Genomic DNA, 9,851 nt, shown 5'->3' on the forward strand with positions numbered 1-9,851 from the left:
TTTTTTTTTGATTGGCTAGCTTTAGTAAATTCTCTTCTAGATTTTGTTGCGGAGTCTTAAGCTTATCTCTCTGTTCCTCAGACTCACTTATAGACTTCTGTTCTAGCATCTCTTCCAGCTTCTGTCTCCAACCTTCATTCTCCTCTTTCTGTTGCATATTTTGATCAATAAAATCCTGAACCTTTAGTTTTAGCGTTACTTGTTATCTCTTTTCTAAGGCAAGGAATTTTTTATCTAAGACCCTGTCTTTACTGAAGACATAGTAAATCAAGAGAGTAAATATTGCAATACCGATAAATGATAAGGTATCTATTCTTCCTCAGTCAATTACTGTCAAAACTTTCAAAATATCATCACATAAAGCCCAAAAGATATCTATTGTGTTTCTTATCTTTAAGTATCCAAAGGTTATATATCTGCAGTTTTTACAGGGCACTGATCAAACCCAGCTGCAAGCTGAGGGCTGCTCCTGACCCTGGCCAGAGTTCTCTGTCTGGGGCTGGGGAAGGGAGCCTCTCTGCTGTTCTTTGTAGGCCTCTCAGAGTCACTCAGCTTTTATAGAGGGGTTTTACCTCAGGTTAGCTGAGTTCTAAGCAATAAGTTGGGTGTCAATTTGTTGCGGTGAATCACCAACCCAAATAAAACTGGTCAAAGAAAACACAACTCAATAATTATGAATATATGCTGCATGCCTAAATTGGGCAGATTCACCACTTCACTACTCTGTTCCCCAGCTATGAGACCCTTATAACTTGTGGGTTTTCCAGACCCTGCATTTCTCTTTTCACCTCCTCCATCGTCCTCCATCACCTTCTCTCTCCTCCCCCCAGCTCTCTTCTCACCAACCTTTATTTCCACACTTCCCCTTCTTCTGCCCAATCACTGGCTCCAGCCTTTATTTTATTTATTTACTTATTTATTTATTTATTTATTTATTTATTTACTTTTTAACATCTCCAACAGATTTATTTTTAAAGGAATGACCTAATGGAGAAAAAATTGGGTACAGAAGTATGGACTAGAAAATAAATACAAATGTAAGCTGTTTTACTAATTTTATAACCACAGACTTGTACAGAGAATGATGCTCTGTACAAAACACAACAGATTCATCTGAGGTGTACCCTTAGCAAGGCTGAAGATCCAGTCTCTGGTACTTGGAATTTAGGATGCAGTCCTTGTTTTTGGATGGATCACTGGGTGTTTGGCACAGTTCATACTTTTAACCAGATTTGAATAGAAGAATGGCCACCTGATCCAAATAGAAGTAGATGAAGTGTTTGGTTTCATGTATCAGATAACTCCCGAAGTTCCGGCCCACATTGCAGTGCCAGACGGGGTTGTACTTCTTGTCAAACTCCTTCTTGATCTGGACCACAATATCCTTCTCTATGCTGTACTTCTCCAACGCTCAAGTAGTGCACTCCACCCAGTCCTGTTGCATCTCTCCCGACATGTCTGCCTTTTTGATCACTCCCTTCTGGTTGCACGTGGTTACCGTAGAGCAGGGGCCAAGAGGCTTCTGGGAGCTCCTAGGGAAGGTGCTGGCCCCACTCAAGCAGCAGAGGACAGCTGGTCCCTATGGAAGCCCATGTCTCATCTCTCCAGCCTTTATTTTACAAATTAAGGTGGGCAGAAGGTTCACAAGAATTCTCCTGTGTACTGACTCTCTCCTCCTCTGTAGCTCTTCACAGCAAAGGGGAATTAGCATCAAAATATAAGGCTGGGGCCTCTCTCTCTCTCTCTCTCTCTCTCCCTTTAGAAGTTTAGCAATATTTAAAGAGCCCTGCTGTGATTATTTTAATTCAACAGAGCTGAAGATATGAAAATGTCATTTAATTCAGAATATAAGACACAAGTTCTGAGGTGGATGTTTCAATCATTTTATATTTGTTTTTAAAGAGGCTTTACTGGATATGAATATCTCTTAAATTATTATTAACATGTTTATGTCTTGATAAAGATTTAAATATGTATCTATTATATTTAAAAGGACAGATAAGTTGTTCTAATATGAGTGAGGACAATGTCCATAATGATTAGCATCTACTAGTCTAGGAGCAGTCAACCCTTTAAAACTAATTTAGAACCTTAAGGGATAGAGACCATGTTGTGCACTAGAATTGGGAAAGGGTACAACGCGATATTATTGTGACCAGAGTTGTATGATTACATATATTATAACCTTAAAAATAGACAATAATATTTAAATATATAATATCAATATATAATGTAAATATAAATATGTTACCTATTTTAAAGAAAGATTGAGACTTTTATTATTATTTTATATTTCTTTTAACTGAGTGGGTATACTGATTAAATATATTTTTGTCTTTTCATATTAATGTTTAAGTTTAATTTATTATGAATGACGTAAACTTAGGCTAATGTATGCAATTTACTTGCTTGTAATCCATTTGCTATTACATACATGATGTGAATCACAAACCATGATCTCATGCATAGTCTATACATAAATAATAAAAGGACAAAATTTAATAAGCCATGAATTTGTGTCTATTGATTGTCTGGGATTCCTTTTATCAGAATTTTCACTATCAAGTGAAAATTTCACATAGAAATTTTTAGTAAGAATATTTTTAGGTTGAGCAGAAAGTAAACCAGACATGTCTAGATCAGAAGAGAACTGAAGGGCATTTTATCACAGAGGAAAATTAGGTGCAGCAATAGCTGACAGTGAGACGCAGAATAGGGTAGCATGAATGTTCATTGCTGGCAGCTGGCTGTGTGGGTCTTATCTTTGATTATCTGTTGGGTTCTGTGAATATCATAATCTTGGCTTCCTGCTATAATATCCTGCAACATGAATTCAACCAGGCTTTGATTTCTCTAGTTTCGCTTCTCCAACAGCCTTTATTGTGGCATTCTATTAACTCCCCTTTCTACATACCTAGAGAGATTCATTCTCTCTATGATTTGAGATATGTTTATCTAGAGAATCTGTACAATACAACTGTGGTTTTTCTCCACTTTTCCACTAATGAAGATGTGCTGGCTAACAGTAATGCTCAACTGTGTATCCCTTATCATTCTGGTTTTCTTTAGATTTGAATGATACCTATCATCCAGTCAAAGGGAGCTGCAGTTTCCCTGAGCCCAGCATGAAGCCACAATACAACACTCTTGTTTCCTAAAATCCCATTTTAATGTTAATAGTGTTAGCATTGAAGACATCCGCAGAGGGGAGACCCTCACTCAAGTCTCAGAAAGTTGGGGCCACCCAGTAATCTGCTCGAGACACCGTGTACCAGAGCAATTGCGAGGTTCATTAGGGAGTGACAGCTAGCTGCCGGTCAATTCGTATGCCCACGCAGGAGCTGAATTGACCCTGACAGCCAGTTTGAAAGGGGTTTTTAAAGGGAAAAACCACAAACCAAGGAATGGGGAGGGGGTGAGGGGGTTGCTAGGGTGGTATAACATAAAAATAGTGGAACATTCCAAAGGAACCCAACCTACGGGAGTCAGGGTCAGGTGAAAACTCTGTACGATTATTTTTCTCAAGAATGTGGTCCTGCCCTGTTACTTTGGCCTTGCCCTGTCACTATGGTTCTCAGCTTGGTTCCACCTGGCTAAATTGCATTCTAGCCAGTTCCCGTAACTAGTCTGTCCACATTCTTAACTTGCTTCATGCCTCGGTTTCTCCATGTCTTTATAAAGAAAGCCTAAAGAATATTTTATATGTCTAAAAAGAATTCTATATACCCAGTATCTATAATTTTTCACTCTACAGCATTCTGCCTAAAACTCTACCTCACAGTTACCTGGCGACAGTCACAGATGCTTCTCCCTCACAGCTTCCTCTCTTTAAATAGAGATGGAATGTGTTCTATGTGTGTGTGATGAGTTATAGGGGAAAGGTATGTCTCAGGAGGCTCATGCCTCATTGTGGGACAGCTCTTCCCCATGAGGAACCCGCTACAAGACAGTATATTATAGAATATAGTCTCGGAGTGGAGGAGCAGGCAGCTGAACAGCAAGAGCTGGAATGGTGGGTTCTCCCCCAGGGCTGGGTGAGGTGAGATTCCTCTTTGAAGATGGAAACAAATGCTGATGGAGAGCAAACAACTCCTGAGATCTTTAAATGTCTGGCCCTGGTCTGGAAGCACACTTTAACCTTGAGGCATGGTAAGACTCACTGGCCTATCAAGGTTTCCAGGCAGACCTGCCAATCAGACAAGGAGGAGGGTTCTTCCAGGTGCCTTTTTGCAAGTTCACTGTACCTCTGAGGCTTGAATCTGTGCCCTGCTCTGGGCTCTGCTGTCATGTTCTGTGTTGAGACCTCAGGGAAGCTCTAAAATCAAGACATGGTGAGCACAGATCACTGCCCACAAAGGGTAGGGACAGGCAGTTAAACAGTGGGAGCTGGGGTGCTGGGTCCTCTCTGGAGCTGGATGTGACCACCTATGAGGTCCCCTGAGTAACATTACTATCATGACTGATTCTGAATCTGCCAAAAACATTTGGATCAGTTGCTTTCTTGTAGAAACATGGGTGGTTTCTCTGACTCTGCAGCATATGTGTCCAAACTCTCTGTCTTGCATAATATACATTAAGAAGACAGGCATGAACCTAATAGATCTGCTTTCATATGTTACTTGTTTTTGTTAATTTTTTTCATTGCATGTTTTTTTACATTATTTTATTTTATTTTCTCAAATCCTAATTAATTCACACAGGGGTTATAAACACATAAAGGCAGGATGTGGGGAAGGGAATGACCCTGGAGTGCTGGTGTTCAGAGGGAATACAGATATCTTCAGAACCGGGTATCGGCTAGGTGAAGGTTCAGGGGACAATTCACTATGACTCTGCCTATGACTCGCTTGTCCTTATCTAAGTTGGTATTGTCTGCCAAGGCTACCTATTTACAAGGTCTATGACTACTCAGGCTTATAAATTTCCACAAAAGCTGCCTGCTGACATTAGCTTATAGCCATCTGTTTCAATGTTTTTCCACTGAGACCCAAGACTTGGTGTTAGTATACATGCATTACAGGCTGATTTTAGGCCTATGGCTGATTTCAGGCCTACAGTGTGTAAGCAGGGATGCCCAGACATCTCCTCCCTTCTCTAAGTATAGAAGGGCTGTGGCAATTCTAAACATGCAAAGGCGGGGATAGAGGCCTGACCTCCAATATTTGAAGGGGACCTTGTAATGGCTCCAGTCCCTTTGTCGTTGTCCAGTGAGGCATGAGGGCCATACCCGTCCTGATGTCTTTTTCCTTGAGAGGGGATACTTTTGACATCAATTCCTGTGCAGTCAGGCTTGACCCTCAGGGAATCCAGATAGATATTTTTTATCTTTTATTTATATTCCCTTGCAGTGCTTAGCCTTTCAGCCTAAGCAAGAATTCAGATCGCTTGTCAGAGGGGGTTCTGGGTGGCCCCTCTCTGCTTGGTCTAGGGGCAGAAGTCTCTGCTTTTGGGTTGGGTGGAGATGGGTTTTGGAAACACCCTGTATAAAGTAACAACCTCATCTTGAGTCTCGTGGTCCTCCATAGCTAACTTATGATAATGTATGAGTAGGTTTTGCTACCAAATTATTTATCTCTTGTATCACAGAGTTTTTTTTTATATTGCTTTATTTAATGTTTATTGTTTGATCATGATGTGGTAAAGGGACTTTTTTTTTTCTCCAATCTGTTAGTTGTTTTGGATGCTTCTTGTACATTAACAGGCATCTTCTTTGGTTTAGGAAAATTTTCATTTATGAGTTCATTGAAAATATTTTCTAGAACTTTGGGCTGCTATTCTTCTTCTTCTATTCCAGTCATCTGTAGTTTTTCCCCTCTCAAATGTTGCAAAATTCCTGGTTGTTTAGGGCCAGGAAACTTTTAAAATCCATATTTTTTTTGACCAATGATTCCATTTTGTCCTACTCAACTTTAATGTCTGAGACTCTGTCTTCTTTTCATGTTCCGTGGGTGAACCTTGCCTCTGTAGTTGTCAGTACAGAGGCAGTTTCAATGGCCTGCTCTCAGGGACTTAGCAAATCCTCAAGTCATGCACTGCCTTCATCACCTGCTGCTGTTGTCAGGTGTGCTTTATATACAAGGACCACAAGCTACAGCCGCTCTCTCTGTTTGTTCCCTGTCTCTGTTCTCTGCATATGCCCCCTCTCTAATCTCTTTTTCTACTTTCAGGTCTCTCTCTCTGATCCCTGTCTGTGTGCCTGTCTGCAGGTCCTCTTGTGTGCCTCTCTCTGTTCCCCAGATTTCACTTCCCTCCCTTCCCCCAAACAATGTCTTTTGCGCCATATCTGTTGCACATTTTAATTTCTCAGGAACTGCTGGTTGGCTCTTTTTGGTGACTTATATTTTTCTGGTTGTTATTTATTATATTCCTCTGCTGGTGGGTAGGCCTCTGGGTTTGAAGCAATTATTGATCTAGGTACTGATATCTGCATTTGTCTTGCTTGGGTGAGAGTTTTGTTCCTGAGTTACTGTGTGATGTCTGGATTTACAGAAAGAGTTGCCTGAGTGTTGCCTCCTTTAACTGACCTGTTTGATCAGTACCCTCAATAGGGAATGCTTGCTAATGTTGAGAGCATGGAGAAGAGGTAGGCAGGAAGAGAGAATCTTAGCAATCCACAAGGAGACATAGTCAGGACAGAGGTAAAGCTGCCTCTGGTGTTTAGTAAAGAACTGGGGAAACTGTGATCATTGCATCTGGGATAACAAATAGTGTGGTAGATCTATAGAAAGGTTACCTTGTGTCCTGGAAGGTAAAGCATGTGGTTGAACAGGAACTGTCTGCCCAAGTGGGGCTGGGACACTGGGATGAGGCAGGAAAGGAAGGGCAGGTGGGGATTGTCTATCTTACCTATAAGAGGCATGCACAACAGGGGAGAGGCAACTTCCTCTTGTATTCTGTCTCAAAGTAAGTGTAACTGATATTAGGATCTGTAGTAATAGACAGTGAGGTAGGTCTTTGGACAAAATACCTTTTATACTGTCATGCATATCTTGTGCATGAACAAGAGTATCTTTCAATAACAAGGACCTCAGGCACAAAGATGAGCTTATAAAGCCCAATCAGTTCTGGTTTTGATCATGCACAAAGTCCATGTGAAGGAATATCCTATGACAACCCTCCCCCCCTTGTCAATAGCCAGTCAAGGTACAACTGCAGGGTTAAGCTACCTATATACAACTAATACACCTTAAAGAAAAAAAGTTAGTCTACCCATCATGGTTGTCAGATGATTTTGCCCCCTTGTATAGCCACCTGCAGACAGGGATCAACAGGGTTCACTTGGAAAGGGGGCTGGGAATGAAAAGCGGATGGAGGGCAAGAAGAGATGAAGCCAAGACAAAGTTCTCTTATCAAGGGTCAATGCTTTAATGTTCAGCTCTCAATTTCAAGGGAAAGGGCCCACCAAAACCCTTTCAGGTTTTTCTTCTAAGTTTATTGTAGCCAAGGTGGGTAACTCCACCTTGAACCTTTCACTTGGTCTGTTGAGGTAAATAAGGTCTTTCAGGCCTGCTCATGGCTGGGGGAAGGGCATGTCCTTGTTTGATTCCTGTAAATTATCCCAGACATACAGTTTTTAAAATATTAAGTTGCTGACATGTATGTTAATGCCCCAATCTTGCTTCTACCACAATAAATACCTAGCACCCCTAGACTTGGTCTCTCAGTTTGGACTTGATATGAGGTTGACTGCTGAGAGTCCTTGTTACCTACATCATAATGAATACATACATACATTCGTGTGTTTGCATTGCAATAGGCTTCTTGATGGAGTTTGGGGTCTTTCTGATTTGGGCATAAAATCTTGTTGCATAGATTGGAACCTCAAGACTTTCAGGACTCCCAAATGAAGGGTTGAAATGTTGCTTCCTAAGAAGTGTCATTGTTGTTGTGTCAGTGGCTTCTCTGTCAGATTTGTGTCTGTGTGCCTTGGTGTTTGGATTTTTCTTGAGTATTTGTGGAGGGAGATGGCTAAGGAACATGGAACCACAATACAGTGGATGCAAAGGAAAGTCATAACCACAGAGGGCTTGAAAGATATTCCAGAGCCTGGCGTACTGAATAGCATGCCCCTGGTCTTAACTGCTGAGAAGGTTGGAGATTTGGAACCCTGATACATGACTCACAGTTGCCATCCTTCATTTTCTCCTCTGTCCAAGTGTAGGAAACTGCTGGGTATCCTTTAGCACCCCCTTGTGGCTGACTATTATGTGTGTGGCACATTATTTTGTGACTTAGGGAGAAAATGAGACTGTTTTCATTCCAATCAATTAGGTTACTAACCTTGGTTCAAATCCTTCTTACAAAGAGGTCCATGACAGAAGACTCTTTGAAACAGCATCCAGGGCAAAGCCAGACTCTCCCTACCCTGTTTTACAGGGTGGGAAAGACAAAATTTCTCTGTCAAGCTTTTCCAGTGTTGATAGTAGATAGAGAAACCACAGAAGCCACATGACATGTTTTTGTAAAATAAGCACATGCTTCTGTGCACCTCTTCATCCTCAACTTTAATTTTGAAATTCAGCCAGATACATAGGTTATATTCTATCTCTCCAGATGGCATATGTTCATGATCTCAATACTGCCTGAGGCTTCCGAGTCATTGGATTCCATGTGTATGTCTTTCTGCCTAACTCCTGTGTTTGTTTTGAAATTTTTGAATAAATAATTATTATGCCTGTGTGCATGAATATGAATACCATGTGTGTCTCACCTTTACTGTTGTCAGAAGATGGCCTGAGGACTCTTGATCTTGAAGTAATGGGTAGTTGTTGATCCCCATGTAAATTCTAGAGATTGACTACCATTATGTGGAAGACCAACAAGAGCTTTCCACTCCTAAGCTATCTCTCCTGCCATCTGTTGCTTATTTCTGATCAACATATACATTACTAATATTTTCATCTGTCCATTTTTAACTATTTAAACATGCATTCCCTTCTATTAAAATTTAACTAATGTTGCCATTTAGACAGGTTCACTTCATGTTTCTGCAAGATGAATACAGAACTGCCATGAATGTATAATTCCTTGTAGGAACTTCAGTAAAGAACTGTGAATTCTCTCTATAATTTTTGTTTCCTTGGTTGATTTTTTCAGGGGAATGAGGGTCTTAATATGTAATTTTTGATGTTCTGCAAAACATCACATATACCACACCAGCATCAGGTCAATGACATACACCTGCCTGTTCCTCCACGATTATAGACATGAGCAAATACACGCAGCTTGCCCATCATTTATGTAGTTAGTAATTGTCCATACCGTTTTTCTTTTTTTTCTTTTCTTTTTCTTTTATTTGATTTTTCCAGACACTGTTTCTCGGTGTAGTCCTTGCTGTCCTGGAACTCACTCTGTAAACCAGGCTGGCCTCGAACTCAGAAATCTACCTGTCTCTGCCTCCCAAGTGCTGTGAGAAAAGTCGTGTGCCACCACTGCCCGGCCATACAGCTTTTGAAATGTTTGCTCAGTACTGCTGATCTGTTTCCCCCTGCATATCCCTCACAGTTGCCATTTGTGTTACCCTGTTCAAAGGGATCAAAAGCAACACATGTGAAACTTATAATTCATTTTTCTTCTAAAATGACAGAATGATTAGATTATAACTTCTGTTTTAGGAAATAAGTGGAGGAAGCACCAGAATTATATTACTATATTGTCAAGAAAGCACACATTTATTTACAATGATGTCACAATCATGCTTTGTATTGTACACATGTATGGGATATTTTAGGATGCAGTGACTTATGATGATGTGCATGTGAACTTCACTGTGGAAGAGTGAATTTGCTGGATCCTTCCCAGAAGAATGTCTACAAAGATGTGATGCTGGAGACCTATTCAAACCTCACTGC

The 9,851-nt window shown here is 40.7% G+C and overlaps 1 pseudogene; it reads right to left on the reverse strand.

The window, feature by feature from the left end:
* Window positions 1–1,222: 1,222 nt before the first annotated feature.
* LOC114630126 lies at window positions 1,223–4,288 on the reverse strand (annotated as a pseudogene).
* Between the last annotated feature and the right edge of the window lie 5,563 nt (window positions 4,289–9,851).

Source organism: Grammomys surdaster, unplaced genomic scaffold (assembly GCF_004785775.1).
Source record: "Grammomys surdaster isolate TR1022 unplaced genomic scaffold, NIH_TR_1.0 329, whole genome shotgun sequence".
Classification (NCBI taxonomy): domain Eukaryota; kingdom Metazoa; phylum Chordata; class Mammalia; order Rodentia; family Muridae; genus Grammomys; species Grammomys surdaster.